This window comes from Anastrepha ludens, chromosome 3, assembly GCF_028408465.1.
Source record: "Anastrepha ludens isolate Willacy chromosome 3, idAnaLude1.1, whole genome shotgun sequence".
NCBI lineage: Eukaryota > Metazoa > Arthropoda > Insecta > Diptera > Tephritidae > Anastrepha > Anastrepha ludens.
In genome coordinates, this window is record NC_071499.1 from 50,314,789 (window position 1) to 50,332,329 (window position 17,541).

Here is a 17,541-nt window from a genome sequence, read left to right on the forward strand (position 1 = left end):
GTTGTTGAGGCACTTGCAACGTCAAAATTGTTGTTTTGACACTTTATAATTAAAATAAATTGTATTTCAAATATATATAAATACACATATTTATTATACATATTATAAACACATATATAAAGAAAAATTCAGCAAAAAGACTAAAAACTAGACTTTTTCATTACATTCAGTTCTGTTTAAAATAAGAATGAGTTTCAATTTTTTCAGAATCCGGCACGATTACTTTTAAGAGTGGAATTAAATGGTCCACCACTTGCAGCGCGACATTATGCTCAGCGAGTCTTATTTCCAAATTTCTGGAACCATTTGGTTTTCTCGGCTTTTTCTTAAAAAAACTGTTCATTTTAGGTGTTTTTTTTATTGCCTTCATATTTTTTTGGTGCATGTTTGTTTCGGCGTGCTTCTGCAAATCAGACGTGACGCAGTTCAAAATTTTGTGGTACGCAGCGCATTTGCATTTGAATGGATCGTTAGCCACAGCTTTCAACCAGCCACTAAAATTGTCGTCGTCAAGCCACTTGTTATTGAACTTTTGTTTCCGATACTTGAATTTTTTTCCTGGTGTTCCTCCGAAGAGTCAGTTGAAGAGGAGGAGCTCATTTTTGTAAAACATATGCATTTTAAATATAAAAAAAGCTAAGATTAAAATAATTGCAAACTTACTTCAAAACTGAAAAGCACCAGAAAACGCGGGACAACTAACAATTTTCGCGCGAAGAAAAAATCGCGTTAGCGTTAACGAAGAGAAAATGGCAATGTTACCGTATTAATGCTTTAAAAGTATGCTGCCGTAAGAAAAACAAAAATACTGGCATGAAATTTTACTGTAATGAAATGAACTTTTTTAATTTTTCCTCCTATTTTAAAATTTTTTCTGTCGTTCTTGAAAATTCCCAACATTTACAGAATTAAAAAAAATCTGTCCTTTTTCGACAAAAATCCCTACATGTAGGGAATTTTCCCTACATTTACCATCACTGCCCCTAACTCCCTAAGCACACTTCAGCTTCCACTTTCTACAACCCTTTCATGTTAATGATTCGTCACAACAGCGCCATCTATGTTGTTTGTAAACAAAAAACAGCTGATTGACTATTTTACATATTTCGTTGCCGGTATTTTGGTGTATTGAGTAGTAACTAAGGTCACAATATTCATATCTTCTGAAGCATTGAAGTTGTTGCTGCTTTTATAATTTTGTTTGCCAATTAATGAAATATTTAAAAAAAAATTGTCTGTTAAACCAATGCTAGAGCAACAGATTTTAACGACTTTTTTTCTGCACTGCGGCACTGTCGAGTATTTAAAACTATTAAATAAATATTTAACGATTTGTAAAAATTTTTAAGGGTATGCAATCGCCTTTATCGTGTCAAGACTCTAACAGTAGGTTAAGAAAACAGCCCTACATGTAGACTTTACTAATTTTCCCAATATTTACCTGTCTCTATTTACTTGTCACTTTAGCTGCTCCGTTGCAAATTCCAGTGAAAATTAACAACCGTAGTGTATTTCGCAAAACAAAAACTGCACTAAAAGTCGCATATGTATGTACACAAATGTATGTATGTTTATATACAACAAAAATCAATTCTATCACTGTGAAGTGTAGTAAATTATTTTGTAGTTGTTGTTGTTGTTCACTTTCGGCGTTGACACGTTTTCTTGCGTTTTCTTATTATGGTCGCTCGTTGGTTTTTTTTTTTAATATTATTTTTTGATTAGTTTTACTTTTTAAATAATTTCGTTAAGCGCTACTTTCTGCGCAACACAAATACAAGTGGACATAATCGTGTATATGAGGTGTGCGCTATGTCTACAGCACGGCGAAAGTGACACTAACCATGTGTCGGGAGGGCGAACATGCCCCGCATTCCAGAGAGCAGCCCAACAGAAGAAAGTATGAAGGTCTTGCAACTTAACCTCAACCACTGCGAAGCAGCGCAAAGCCTGCTTACCCAAACAGTATACGAACTGGGCATCGATGTTGCTATACTTAGCGAGCAATATAGAAACAGGCACGAGGCGTCATGGGCCAGCAACGTAAATGGCAAGTGTGCCATATGGAGCTGCGGGAGTAACCCAACCCATCTGGGGAAACCAGTTGCAACAACCGGCTATGTGCGTGCCAAAATAGATAATATACACATATACAGCTGTTACATACCACCCAGTACAGATTTGTGTACCTTTGCCAGTATCATGGACGAACTGGTTAATGACGCTAAGCAAAGAAGCGCGGCACTCATAGCAGGTGACTTCAATGCGTGGGCAGCAGAGTGGGGATGTAAGAGAACAAACCCGAAAGGCAGGGAGCTTTTAAATGCACTAGCAGCGCTTGATTTTGTTCTACTCAACAGTGGTACGGAGAACACATTTAGCAAAAATGGTACTGGTTCCATCATAGACCTTTCTTTCATAAGCAGGGGACTAAGTAGAGCTACAAGATGGTACCTCAGCGACTGCTACACACATAGCGACCATAAGGCAATAGTCATTGCCATCGAAAAAGCTCAAGTAGGCACGATACCCTACAAACGGCAAAATGGGTGGAAAGCGAAAAGCTTCGACGAGAAGCTCTTTGAGATAGCCTTCGACAACACCGAGGTAATATGCACGGTTGAAACTGCAGCGTCGGAGATAAGGTCAGCCATCACCAAAGCATGCGATACCGCTATGGTCCGACAAGGAAGACACCAAACACGTAAGCCAGCATACTGGTGGAACGACGAGATTGCGGAGTTGCGAGCACAATGCAATCGGGCCAGAAGGCTATGTCAGCGCTCACGGAATGCAACCAACACTGTAGAACTCAGGCTCAACTACAAAAATAAGCGTAAAGCGCTTAAACTGGCCATTCGCGATAGCAAGCGCAATATGTTCAAAGAGCTATGTGACGACGTCAATAATAACCCATGGGGCTCAGCCTATAAAATAGTGCGGAACAAGATGAAACAGACGGTACAACCAACATGCCCAATTCTCTTGGACCAGATTGTACGAGAACTCTTCCCTCCGCAGCCTGACTTTGTGAGAAAGATAGATAGCGAACCAGCCACCAACATCCCGGCGGTAAATGTAGCCGAAGTGCTCCAACTAAGTAGCAAATTATCGTCTCGAAAAGCGCCTGGGCCAGATGGAATTCCAAACATTGCGTTGAAAAAAGCCATGCTGCAAAACCCGTGCTTGTTTGCGAGAATTTTTAATGTGTACCTGCAAGAAGGCGTCTTTCCAAATATCTGGAAACTACAAAAATTGGTACTTGTACCAAAAAAACCAGGTGCTTGCGCTCCAAATGAATACCGTCCACTGTGTATGCTGGACTCCATTGGTAAGTTGTTTGAGCTTGTGATTAAAAACCGGCTGGAAATATATGTAGACGGACAGCTGTCAAGCTACCAGTTTGGCTTTAGGAGGAAGCGATCTACCACAGACGCGATAGAGGCCGTAAAAGTAATTGCGGAAAAGGCAATTGAAGGCAAGCGATGGTTAGGTGGTGCAAAAGAATATTGCCTAGTAATAACATTAGATGTCAAAAATGCGTTCAACAGTGCCAGATGGATAGACATACTACACGCCCTCCGCGCGATGCAAGTGCCTACCTATCTACAGCGTATCATATCCAGCTACCTGTCTGATAGGGTGTTACGTTACGGCAGCGACAGCGGAATTGTTGACTACCAGGTCACAGCTGGTGTGCCACAAGGATCCGTTCTAGGGCCCCTCCTGTGGAACATTATGTACGACGGCATTTTGCGACTAAAGGTACACAAGAGAGCAACATTCGTTGGCTTCGCGGACGATATATCAATCGTTGTAACCGCGAAAACGCTCGCGGAAATTGTAAATATCGCGCAACAAGCTATAGGCGCGGCTCAAAGATGGCTAGGCGCGAATGGTTTAAAGCTAGCTACGCATAAAACAGAAGCCGTACTCATCAGCAGCCGAAAGAGAGTTGAAAAGGTCAAGATTAGAGTTGGGGACAGCATTATCGAGTCAAAGCCATACATAAAATACTTAGGCGTCTTGGTAGACCACCGAATTAGCTTCCGATACCACTTGGAATACGCTAGCAACAAAGCTGCGACTGCGACAGCAGCCCTGGCTAGAATAATGGCGAACATTGGAGGACCAAGGCAGCAGGCAAGACAGGTCCTGGCTGGAGTAGTGAGGTCTATCCTTTTATATGGCGCGACAGTTTGGCGCGATGCATTCCAACACGCTTCATACGTACGAAGTAGTAACTCCACGTACCGCTTGTGTGCTCTTAGAGTCTGCTCTGCCTTCAGGACAGTCTCAGAGGATGCGGCGCTCATCATAGCCGGTCTATGCCCACTCGACTTGATAGCGCAGGAGATGTATGAAATGAGACGTATGAGGAACAACCAAGCCCAATGCGATCAGCTGGCACTGAGAAAATCCATAAACCACCGCTGCGTGGACCAATGGCAGACGCGATGGGACAGTGCAAATAAAGGCAGGTGGACCCACCGTCTCATCCCCAACGTTGAAGCTTGGCTCCAGAGAAAGCACGGAGAAGTAGACTTCTATGTCTGCCAAATCCTAAGTGGCCATGGTTGCTTTAAAGCGTACCTTCACCGCTTTGGACACGAAGAAAGTCCATACTGCGAGCAGTGCACACCAGCAGTTGAGGAGGACGCAGAACATGTGCTTCTCACGTGTCCCCGCTTCAGAAGAGTAAGGGCTAAACTAGAAGGCAACCTTGGCAGCAGCATCACGCCCGAGAATTTAGTGCCACTGATGTTGATGAGCCAGGACAATTGGAGCAAAGTCCAAAACATGGCTGCTGAAATAATGCAGCAACTTCGAAATAGCGAGCAGGCAAGGAGGATGCGCGAACGTCAAATAAGAACGTGAAGCAGCACACCTATCCAGAGATGAAAACACAGGTAAACTGACGATACCACTATTAGAAACTAGCTTTTCTATGGTAACGAACAGGGACATGGGGGGAGGGGGCGTATAGATCCGACAGGGGTGGTTGTCTTCTGATATGACCTAACAGTGGTGGTAATAGGCAGATGCAGCTTGTGACATATTGCATCAGAACAGTAACTGACGTTGAGTGCAACGCTCAAACCGCCTCCCGACGAAATACTTGACGGTAGTACCGGGGGGATCGGTACTTTGACGGTAGGAGGTTTAGTTCGGGTTAAAGTCCCACACTGACGGGGTAAGGCTTTCGATGCTTCCTCCTCATAAAAAAAAAAAAAAAAAAAAAAAAAAAAAAAAAAATAATCGTGTATATAGCACAAACATACACATGTATGTATGTATGTATGTATGCGATAAGTTGACGCGCCACACTGACTGACGTCAGCGCAATTATTTTAGGGATTTCTACGAAAGTTCTATGAGTGAAACGATTGCTTGTTGTTTTTAGATTGTTTTTTTTTTTTGTAATTGTACCACTGCTGCTGCCGTTTTTCTGCTTTTGTGAAATTATTTCACTTCACTTTCTAAATGAGTAAAATTTTGTATTCTCTTTCGTGCGCACTGTTACCTTTTTACTTGTTTATTTGTTGTTGTTGTTGTTTTTCATATAAACGAAACTTGATTGTTTCACCGAATCAGCTGATTTTACATCACCTCTGCTTTTGTTTACTTTTGCACTGCATTCAAAATGAGCTTGCATTAAAAATCATTGATTTCAAAGTTCAACTAAAATTTACACACGTACGTTCATGCATATGTGCATATATCAATAGGCTGTGCAAAGTGGAAACATAATGGAATTGAAACAAAACAAATCCAACCTTTAGACAATGAACCCAAATGAATGAATGGCGAGCTAATTAAGCGGCGCTTTCTTCACTGCTGTTATTGCTGTTGATGTTTACTGTTCATAAAAACCTTTTCCGAGTGTTAATTTTTTAAGAAATAATCGTCCAGCAAATTTCTTTTTCCCCCTTTTTATTTTGTTCTCGTATTGTTATGAAATTTATTATTTTCTAACTTTCACTTTAACTTGTTGTTTTTTTGTAATCTTCAAACAAGAATTAAGCATTTGAATTTCATCTATGCGACCATACCACAGCGGCCAACGTCTAGAAACTAAAATTAACGTTGACTACTTTCGCTTAGTTCGTTTTACAAATTCTATTTTTGTTGTTATTATTTTATCAAATACAGCTTCCCATTACATGCGGCCACACTTGGCATCTGACACATTTTCTAATAGAATATTTGCAATTTGTAATGTGTATTACATACATATATAAAAATATATACATACGTGCATAATCTTCTCTCAACCAACACCAAACAAAAAATATAGCAGAGCACTTTTCTCAGAGTTCAGCTTATTTAACTTCTTTGAACCGAACTCATCAGAGAAACTGTCGCCTTTTCTTCAATCAACCGTTAATTTGTTCAGTTTGTGAAACGTTTCACATGCAATAATAATTTACTATAAAACTCAATTCATTTTATGAGACAGCAATTCCACAAAATCTAAATAAATTAATATTTTCCCTTCTACATACACACGTACAATCATATAGAACAATGGAGCATCAAAATGCGCCGCGAGTTCACAACACCAAAGAAATTCCCCGCTTTTCAATTCGTTTTTTTTTCGTATCGAACGAGTAGAAATATTATTTAGTAAGTATATTTGTAAATATTATTAAACTCGTAGAGGCATAACGCCAGCGCGTCTTACCGTTAGGGAAACTACGAACGTTTTGAAATGATTTTTGACTTGCACAATTTTTAACAAGTAATTGATAAAAGGAAATCACAGCGAAGCCACAGCAGACCGCAGACAGCGAACAGCCAAAACAGTGAACTCAAGCATAGACAACAAAACAAATGTAGTATGCAAAAGCATTAAGCAAATACAAAGTAAACGCAATCAAAAGCAATAGAGCATTTTAGTGAAAATACACACACACACATACATGCAGTGATAATAATGATGATGTACGCGAGAGCTTTTCAAATTTCTACATGAACTTGCTCTAGCTATAATATTTTCTTAGTGTATGCGATGACGGCAAGAGAGCGCAAAAATTCTTGTTGAGATATAAAGTCAAATAGGTTCTCTCAGAACAAAACAAAAATGCAAGAATAAGCAAAAACTGATGAAAATCAACTACAATATATGATATGCACGAAAAAAAAAAAAATTAAAAAAAATAAAAAAAAATAACAAAAACAAAAACAAAAAAAAAACAATGCATAAAATAAAAACGAGGAAAACAACGAACAATGGAAAAATAATAATGCTGCATCGTTGGAAACAAAGAATTGAAAGATACTGTATGCCAAGTGGGAGATTCAAAATTAGCCGCGCAAAAGATTAAAGCTCTTCAAAATTTTCTGTATACGCACTGATGGCCTCAGTAAGCGAGGCTGTGCAAAAGACTTGACAGCAACGCTGCAATAGGAGCAATTTCTTAGTTTTAAGTTTGAAATGATAATGCAGTTTTTTAAATTTTTGTAACTTCCATCCTGTAGACGCGTTATAAAGAACTTAAAGTCTTACATATAGACACACACTTCTTAGATAAATAAATTAAACAAATAAATAAAAATAAATTTCTCGAAAGAATTTCGGTTTGCAATAGCTTTTTAATTTAAAGTAGGCGCAGTGCAAATTTGATGTTGCTGCAAAATCCCGTTGATTTTTCATAATTTATTTGCTTGACAGTGTTACGCATTTTCTCCAAATAAAAAAAAATTTCGTACATTGACTGTGCTATGGTTTGTATTGACGGTAAATCATTAATAAAATAAATAATAAAATAATTTTTAGTAGCAAATTTTTGTTGAAAAAGATAACTTACAAACTTCACATTTTGAATAAAGAAGTAGTTTTGATGTTTGAAAAAAACAACAAATGATACAAATTTTGGCAAATCAAAGCAGTCATTCAAGCAAAACCACAAGAAGATCCTCAAATCGCTCGCCTGTAGTACTTGGGGCAAAGGCAAAGAAATGTTGCTGGCGACATTTACAGCAAATGACCAGCCGGTATTGAATTACGCTGCGCCCGTCTGGTTGTTGTGCCTATATATGCACAGGGAATTCTGCTGAAGTGACAGTCCTTGGCCGGATATAAATCCGGGTCGTTCCGGTTGCGAAGAAAAAGTGATTTGCAGTGGACAAAGCTTCGGACTTGTTGTTGTTGTTGTTGTTGTAGCATGAACATTCCCCGTGTATATACGAGGGATGCTGCTGAAGTGACAGTCCTTGGCCGGATTTAAATACGGGTCGTTCCGATTACGTTCAGCCGACTGTCGTGGGAACGTCTCTGGACCTGTTAAAAAATTCTGCTTTCAGGACAGGACAACCACGGGATGTCTCTTAACGTTCCCCCTGTAACACCTTCACAACGAGGCTTCCATGTTCCCAGTCAAGGAGCACAACAAAATGCTCAGCAAGCAATTTCTGCTTGGGTGTTACCGTAGGAATCACCTCTGCAAACATTTGCTAGAGCTTGAGCCACCCCTCAGGTAAGTCAGAAGACATCTCTTCAACTACACCGACGTGACCCAGGACCAAACACAACTGCAACTACTAGGCAGGACAGTATATAGAGGGCCACTAAACGACATGGTAATCGGGAGACACACACCACCTTCCCAAACCTTCGACCCCCGAATGCCATTATCCTAGTCCAACCACCACCTATTGCAGACGAAATGATTCAGGTGCCTCGCCAAATCCGCGTAACTTTGGCTCAATACTCAAGATACAATATGTCCGACATGTAAAGGTACATCGCATGATACTAAGCACCTATTCACATGCCTTTTTAAACCCACTCACCTAGCACCCTTCTCTCTCTGAACCCAACCTGTCGAAACAGCACGTTTCCTGGGTCTGCCGTTAGATGAGTTATACGATGGCAGTCTAACCAGCTACACTGCACTGACAGGGCCTAGTGAACTGCTACACAACAACAACAAGAGTAACTATACGGGTTCTGGAAGAAATGATACCACAGAAATCTGAAGTGAATTCTTCCAAAGAAGGGGCATTCGCGCGGCAAGTGCTTATTGGACTCTATTTCTTTCTCCCTTCTACAGTTTGCGCAGAAAGCATTATGACATTCAAGAAAACCAGACTCGTTTCAGAAACTTTTCACCAAAACAAATGCGTGTAGTGTAGTACACATAACAGAAGTGAAACTTTCAAAGCAAACAAAGAAAGAAGGAGAGACCCGATAGAGAATGAGAGAGAGAGAGAGAGAGAGAAAGAATATAAATCTAAATAAATTCTCAACATTTGCAGAGAATACAAATAGATAAAATTTACAAAAAACGGAGAAGGGTCCACCGGTGTAGATAAACGCCGGACACAAATCGGGGCAACAACGCTCACTACTCCAAAAAAAAAAACGCCAAAAAAATTGAGACCAAAACGCGCCCCAAACAGTAGGCACCAAGGAAATATAACGCCAAAAAGTAGGCACCAAAAATATATTTCCTACAAGTTTGCACCGACAAACAAGCGCCAAAAAATAGGCATTGTTATTTCTCACTAGAAATTAGCAGCCACAAGGAAACACTCAGGAAAAATAGCCTAAAGTGTATCTAAGATATATATAAGTAATAGCTCTCTCTCCGTTTCCTCTACGTTATATCTTTTTTCTCTCTCGCTGAACGAAAATGCCCAAAACGTTGGATGGCCTTGAAATTTTACTCTCCACTCTCGCTCGTCCATCGACGCCTAAGAAGTTTCATTTCAAAAAATCTTTAATTTCCATCATAACAAAAACAGCAGTATTTTCGTACTTTATGAACGTCTCCTTCCTTTTTCAGTAATTTATGAACAAATTTACCTTCCCGAAGTGCAATTCATTCAGCTACTCGCTATGTCAGGACATTTGCCAATTGCCTCCGAAATTCCGTAATTGATATTTTTTGGCCGGTCACTTCTTGAAAGCGGAACAGGGAATTGATCGCTGATAATTATTATTACATTACGAACGGTCGCTTTCTGTCAGCCGAGGGAAAGTTCAGATATACAGCTATGGTCAGACATTTAGCGAACTTTATATTATACTGATAAATAATGCAGTTACTTCTAAGAGAGTGCAAATTTTCCTAATTTTGTTTTCAGCATGATAAGAGTTATTTATGGGTCTCTTTAATTAAATTATTGCTAAAATGGCTAGAGGAAAGTGTTGTTCAGTTGAACAAAGACAAATAATATGGAACCTTTACCAAATGGAGACCAATCAAGTGAAGATTTCCAGAATACTGCATTGTTCAAGAAAAATGGTATACAATGCCATCAGAGATGTCAAGTCGGATGCTAATATAATTTATTAAAACAAAAAAAAATTCGTAAAGCTCCGCCATGTAAAAGTTCCCCCCGTGAGGATCAAATAATTGTAAGGAAAAGTCGATCGGATCCTTTTATGTCTTCACGAACGATAGCGGCTAAAGTAAGGGCAGAATTAGGCTTAGTTGTATCCAGTAAGCTCGTACGAAAGCATGAAAATAAAATATAATGTTTGGTCGCATAAGCAGAAAAAAACCGCTCCTATCAAAAAAGAATATTAAAGCGCGTTTATCATTCGCGCGTAGGCACGTCTTCGAAAAGACAGAGTTTTGGGAACGAGTACTTTTTACGGATGAAACTAAAATAAACCGCATCGGTCCTGATGGAAAAACGTATGTACATCGTGAAAAAAATCAGGAAACCAATCCACGGTACACAAAAAAGACGGTGAAGCATGGCGGTGGGAATTTAAAAGTTTGGGGGTCTTTTTCGTGGCGCGGGGTTGGGCCGCTGGTCAAGATAGAAGGAAATTTGGATAAGCATATGTATCTGAATATACTTAGAAATAATATGGAGCCATATTCTTTCGAGTTTATGCCAGTAAATTGGATATTTATGCACGACAACGATCCCAAAAATACTGCGGGAGTGGTCAAAAACTGGCTTTCGCAGGAAAATATTACCCAGCTTGATTGGCCAGCACAAAGTCCGGATTTAAATCCAATCGAAAACTTGTGGAATGATGTGAAGACGAAGGTTGGACAAAAAAAATTTAAAAATATCGATGAACTTTGGGAAGGTGTACAGGAAGCATGGAACTCTATTCCTTTGGACAGGTGCCAAAAGTTAATAGAGAGTTTACCAGAGAGTTTAAGTTATTTTATCTTATAATAAAGTGTTAAATATATTTAGTTAAAAAAACTGGATTTAATTTGGTTTCATAACATTTAATCGAGCATTATATTGAACTCTTTTTAAGTGCGCTAAACGTTTGACCATAGCTGTATGGCGCCGAGCTCAACGTGACATCCGTGACGGAGATTCTCGACCGCCTTACGGCGCGACTTGGCTCCAACGGACTCTTTTCAACTTTCAAAAGTGAAACACCGGGATGGAGCTCCAAGTGTCATCAAAAAAGCTTGCGCGAGTATTCTTAAGGGCTTTCTGAATAAATAAATAATCGAATTAGCCTATCAGAAAGTTTTCGAGTCTTGGAAACCCGCTTGCAAAAATGTGCCGACACTTTGCTTCAACTGAAATAAATAAATTTTTCCAAACTTTGTCCAATATTTTTTATGCAAACGTCGTAAGCCACAAGGAGAGACTCCGATAAGCTCCGCTAGATTTCAACTAATTTCGTCGTCAATTCATTTGTATTTATTTAAATATTGCAAGCAAAAGATTACAAAAATCTCTAAACATACACATGGAAATAAATATTTATTTGCATTTCTTCTGTCACTTGCATATTTTGCAGAACATACATATATACATACTTAAGCGTATATCAGTACGTAAGAAACCCTATTATTTCATTGATTTCAAAGAAATTTCAAGAGCAAAATTTTTGTGAGAGTGTATGAAATAATAAATTTATGTTTTTATATTAAAATAAAATTTTATATGGAAGCAGATGTCTATTAAAACAAGAAAATGCATTAAAAATTCTCTACTTCACCTCTGACATATTTCTTTATCTCTACCCTTGTATGAAACGTTTCCTCTTCGGCAGTGTTGTTTATTATGTTCTCTCATTCTTTACAAATTTCCAATAATGCAATAACAAAAAAAGAAAAGTCATTTTTCACTTTACGATTTCGTTCCAAAGCTCTCACTTCTGAATAAACATAACACATACCGATGCATTTACATGTACTATGAATGTATGCATTTTGTACTTATACTCGTAGTAAAAGCTTCTCCGCCATCAGAGAATTTCTAGTGAGTTTAGTTATTTATGAGTTTATTTGCTCAATTGTAAGACAACAACTTGTAGCCCGCCTTATGATATACAAAATCAGCTGTGTTAGTTAGGAAAAAGTACGTTGTAATATGGCCGAAAAAAAACACATAAAATTAATTTTTTACTGAGCTATAAACTAGAGGTAGTCATAGATCTACGATAACCTCTAGATTCACCGTACTTACATATATAAGGTTGTCAAAAAAGTCTTGCGGTATTTTTATTGAATTTTCAATTGTTCATAAAATTGGTTATAATAATGCGATTTAAGTCAAATATGCGCCGTTTTGTTCGATGACGAGTTCCCAACGAGATGCCAACTTCATAATGCCCCTCTTATAGACGAAAAGGTTGCATAGTACAACTCTTTAGCTTTAAAACCCATTTTTTTAAATTATTGTACGATTTTTTAAAAAAAAGTTATGGCATTTTGAAATTAACAGTTTCAGTTACGTATACGTTGGGTATAACGTCTATTGGCGTAACTGAAACTGTTAATTTCAAAATGTCATAACTTTTTTTTTAAAAATCGTACAATAATTTAAAAAAATGGGTTTTAAAGCTAAAGAGTTGTACTATGCGACCTTTTCGTCGAAAATTGAAAAAAAAAATTTTCTATCCCAAAAAAAATTATCAAAAATGGCTAAAATGGCCATTTTTTGACCATTTAGGCTTCATTTACCAAAAATCCTGACGTGATGGAGCATTTTGAAGGTCAGATTCGTTTTCAGCGCATAAAAAACTACAAGAAACAAGTACAGCCATTCTATAAACTGAAAAAAGTTAAATTTCGCAGGCCTGTGTTATTTAGTGCTCTACGCCCAACCCTGATTCGAAAGCCATTTTCCTATCCGATGTTTCATTTGAAGTGTGACAAACCTATACAGTTTTAATGAGAATATCTGCAAAAGCTAAGAATTAGAAATTGAGACATGGGCGGAACCTAAGTCAAGATAAAAATCTGAAAAAATTGCTATTGTAATAGCGTCAATAAATAACTTCAAACAAAATGTTTATTTTACGATAGAAGTAAATAGAGATGACTAATGCTACGACTTGGTTAGGAGCTTTCCCTGATTAGCAACTTGACGAGATAAGAATGCATTGACAGCTGAGAATGACAAACTGTGTTGACATTTCTATTCAGTAAGATTTGGCAAGTCACAATAAATTGTTTAATTGTGAAATTTTAAACATTCCCCGTGCATATACGAGGAATGCTGCTGAAGTGACAGTCCTTAGCCGGATATGAATCCGGCTCGTTCCGGTTACGTAGAACCGACTGTCGTGTGATCATCGGCCCCTCCGTTATGTTAAATGTTACATTTAAATCGCCCTTACGAGCGATCAGCTTGTCTGCGAATAAACGTGAATACAGACAAGATATCCTCTAGAAATGTTATACACCTTCGCGTCTTTAAATATGAAGACATAGTGGCTCGCTTACACTCATAGTTTAAAATAAAATTTTTTTGTTTCTTATTTCGGTTTAAATTTTGATTCGTTAATTTTGCTTTGAAATGAAAAGAAATTCTTTTAAAAAGTTATTTTTGCTCACTAAGGAAACGAAATCAATTAATTCTGTTTGTTGAGCCTCTCTGGTTAAAATCTATGAAATTGGAGTTTTTGGGTGCTTTCCTTTTTGTGAAAAGAGATATTTTTTAATGACCAAAATATCTGAATGTGCCCATAGTGCAATGATGTGTGTGACATTTACTTTTTCCGCTGCTCAGTGAGTAAAGAGTGTGAGGTGATTGCCACACTTACACACAACATTAGTGTGTTTATTATGTTCCTCAAAAGGAAAACAATAAACAGAAAAAGAGAGTGTAGGTGCTATTTATTAACGTACAGTGCTGTGAAAATTGATAGGCGCAGCAATACCAAGAATCGCAATTCCATGCGAATGCAAATGAAAAATGTTAATAGATTAACAGCAGTTTACTTACTTTTTGACCAGCTCATTACAAATGAAAATTTACCCCGTCAAGTCACATTAAAAATTAACTAAATATTGATGTGGGCACATAAGAAATAGGAGAAACCTCTTTAAAGAAAATAAATATGAAGCCTCAAAGTGCCAGAAAACGGTAGCGGTGTATTGCTTGTTCAACTCGAATCGAGGAGTTCATTAGAAAACCATTCTTCTTCTTAATTGGCGCGATAACCGCTTACGCGATTTTGGCCAAGTTTAACAAAACACGCCAGTTGTTTCTTTCTCGTGCTAACCGGCGCCAGTTGGACACACCAAGTGAAGTCAAGTCCTTCTCCACCTGATCTTTCTAATGCAGAGGAGGCCTTCCGCTTCCTGTGCTACTATAAACTGGTACCGCATTGAATACTTTCAGAACCAGAGCGTTTATTTCCATTCGAACGACATGACCCAGCCAACGTAGCCGCTGTGCTATATCTATGTCGTCGTAAAGCTCATACAGCTCATCTTTTTATCGTCTGCGATATTCGCTGTTGCCAACGAACAAAGGCGCAGAATCTTTCTCTCAAAAACTCCAAGCGTCGCTTCGTCGGATGTTGTCATCGTCCACGCTTCTGCGCCATACGTTAGGACGGTCATGATTAGAGTCTTGTAGAGTGTTAGTTTTGTTCGTCGAGAGAAGACTCAACTGCTCAGTTGCCTACTTAGTCCAAAGTAGCACTTGTTGGCAAGAGAGATTCTTCGTTGGATTTCAAGGCTGACATTGTTATAGGTGTTTATGCTGGTTCCTAACTATACGAAGTCTTTTACACCCTCGAAATTATAACTGTCAGCAGTGACGTGGGTGCCGATGCACGAGTGCGCTGACTGTTTGTTTGAAGACAGGAGGTACTTCGTTTGTCCTCGTTCACCGCCAGACCCATTCTCTTTATCCAGTTTGGAAAGGGCAGAACTAACAGCGCGGAGAAAATCATTAGTCACTTAAAATTTTACATATAATGCAAAATTCCATAAAACAGCCCATTAGACAACTTAGTAGTATGGGTGCAATTTTTAAACAATGTTGGGCACCACGAAATAAACAGATTATGTTGGAATTCTAAAAATATTATGCCACTTAATTGGGTACTTCGTAAAGATCAAGGCTCTAGACATGGGACGAAGTAAACAAAGGAGTTGTTTGAAGCTAACAACTCGCTGTATTTCCACCACAAACTCCGTATCTGAATGCGATGGAAAATTTGCAACCGGTTAAACAAAAGCTCATCGAACAAAGATGAGATTTGGCAACTTATGGAGGCTTAGTGGAACGCAATACCGACTTCCGTTCGTCACAACTTAGTTGGCTCTATTATGTTCCTCATGTAAACCATGGCGAATCTATTCAACGAGGTGGCATTCGACCAACAACAACATTTTCTAAAATAGAAATGTCACGGGAAAGATAATATATAGAAGAATAGAATGAATGACAAATAGATAAAATTAGGTCGTCGCGCATTCTCAACACAACAAATACTTTCCGTCATTCCGTTTTACTGGCATTTCTAAATTAAAGGCGAGATTAAGAAGAAGAAATCAACTAACTCTAATCAAACCACCTTCTATAGATACGCGTTGATGTAAGCCGATACTGGATAATGCAGCAGAAGTGTTAAGAAAGTGTTTCCATGACAGACGACCGGAACGACCCGGATTTACATTCGGCCAGGGACTGTCACTTCAGAATCATATCCTGTATATATGTAGGGGGAATGCTTATGGTGCTACAACAACAACAACAACAACAGGCAACACCGACAACAAATTATATTTATTTTATTTTTTGTTTTAAAATGTTGTTTCCTTACTTTTTTATACGGCAAATGCGATTACTATTTTTAAATTATGATAGTTTTAGATATATAAAAATTCGTATACAACGTACATCCATACATATATACAAACAATATCTCAAAGCGGGAAAACGCTTAATAAAAATATTTTTGTATTTTATAAGCAAGACTTTTGTTTGGTGAAACTGTTAAAGTTATTCAGTTTTTGTGGCAAATTTCAACAATAAAAAAATAAATAAATAATAATAATAATTAATTTCAGCGGCAGGCTAATCACCTATCCTGTCAGAAATAAAAAAAAAAAAAATTGACAAAACCAACGCACGGTTGAGTCTTGTCGAGGCCCTATTCTCCCGAGAGGAATGAACAAGGGGAAAAAAACACTTCTATTAGGTGTTTAGCCGAACTCCTCCCCCTACTTGTGGCGTGCGTCTTGATGTTGTTCCATAAATGGAGGGATCTACAGTTTAATACAGACTGTGAACAGCGAATCGTTTTTTACTTGCATGAGGAGCCTTTTCATGGCAAATTTCAACATTGCACTTATTATATTTCACACGACTGTACGTAGGAGCATAATTTTTGTGTTGTTGCAACATACAGTTTTTAATATGAACTAATGACGCAAAAATTTTGAGTATTAGCTGGAATACAAATTTTGCAAGGCTTTTGCTCATGATAAAAAAGCCAAATATACAGAAATTATCCGTACAATGTATAGAAGCATTTCAACTGCACTATTTGCACAAGAGAATATATGTACGCAATTCCACGCTTCATGCTTGCATGTTTACAAAAAAAAACAAAAAAAAAAAATATTTCAAATTTCATAATTTTTTCACTTTTCAAATTTACCAGCACTTTTTGCTTTTCGTACACGCGCACTTCCGCACAGCTGATTTGCTTACGTTTCGTTTTCGAAATGTATTCGCCACTGAAACGTTTACCGTTCACCATTTACACAACCTACAACACTCAACTTGCCGCGCGCTAACTTTCGTCGCAAACAATCATTCAAAACTAAAATACTCGCCGACGCGCCTAGGTTGGAACACCCAATGTACACGCCGCCGCGTGTACACAACTACACACACACACACACGCTCACTTGTCTCTCATTTGTTTTGCTCCATAAAGTAAAACAGGCCTGAAAGCGGCAAACATTTGAGCCACTTGCACAGCTGATCTGTGTAGGTACAATGAATAGTTCATGGCGATTATGGCGGGGTTATGTGGTGACATGCGGCCAGCTTGTTAAGCTGTCTATCTGTATTCACGTTGGCCATTGGTTGATTATGTCTGATTATGTCTGACTTGGTGGAGTCGGTCGATTCCGTTGTCAAGTTTGCGGTTAAGCAGCAATGTTGCCAATTCATTTGGTAGTTTGTATGTAAATGTGTTAGTTAAGGAATTTACAATATATTTTTTATTCATACTATACAACACCAACAATTTCCTTACTCATAAAAAAGTATTTGTATGATAAACCAAAATTAAATATGAACTTACTTACGTATGTATGTACTCATACATACATACATATGTATGTGTAT

The 17,541-nt window shown here is 38.2% G+C and overlaps 1 protein-coding gene across 4 annotated transcripts in view; it reads right to left on the reverse strand.

The window, feature by feature from the left end:
- LOC128857916 (uncharacterized) overlaps positions 1-16,986 on the reverse strand; it is a 55,805-nt gene extending 38,819 nt beyond the window's left edge. The window contains exons 1-2 of one of the 4 annotated variants that reach the window (XR_008453960.1): positions 6,257-7,227; positions 5,262-6,195 (exon numbers count right to left, since the gene is read on the reverse strand). The gene's annotated coding sequence lies outside the window, so the exon portion shown is untranslated. Of the gene's footprint in view, positions 1-1,441; positions 1,876-5,261; positions 6,196-6,256; positions 7,228-16,843 lie in introns of those variants that run through there. The other 3 variants (XM_054093760.1, XM_054093759.1, XM_054093758.1) reach the window with 3 other exon arrangements.
- Between the last annotated feature and the right edge of the window lie 555 nt (positions 16,987-17,541).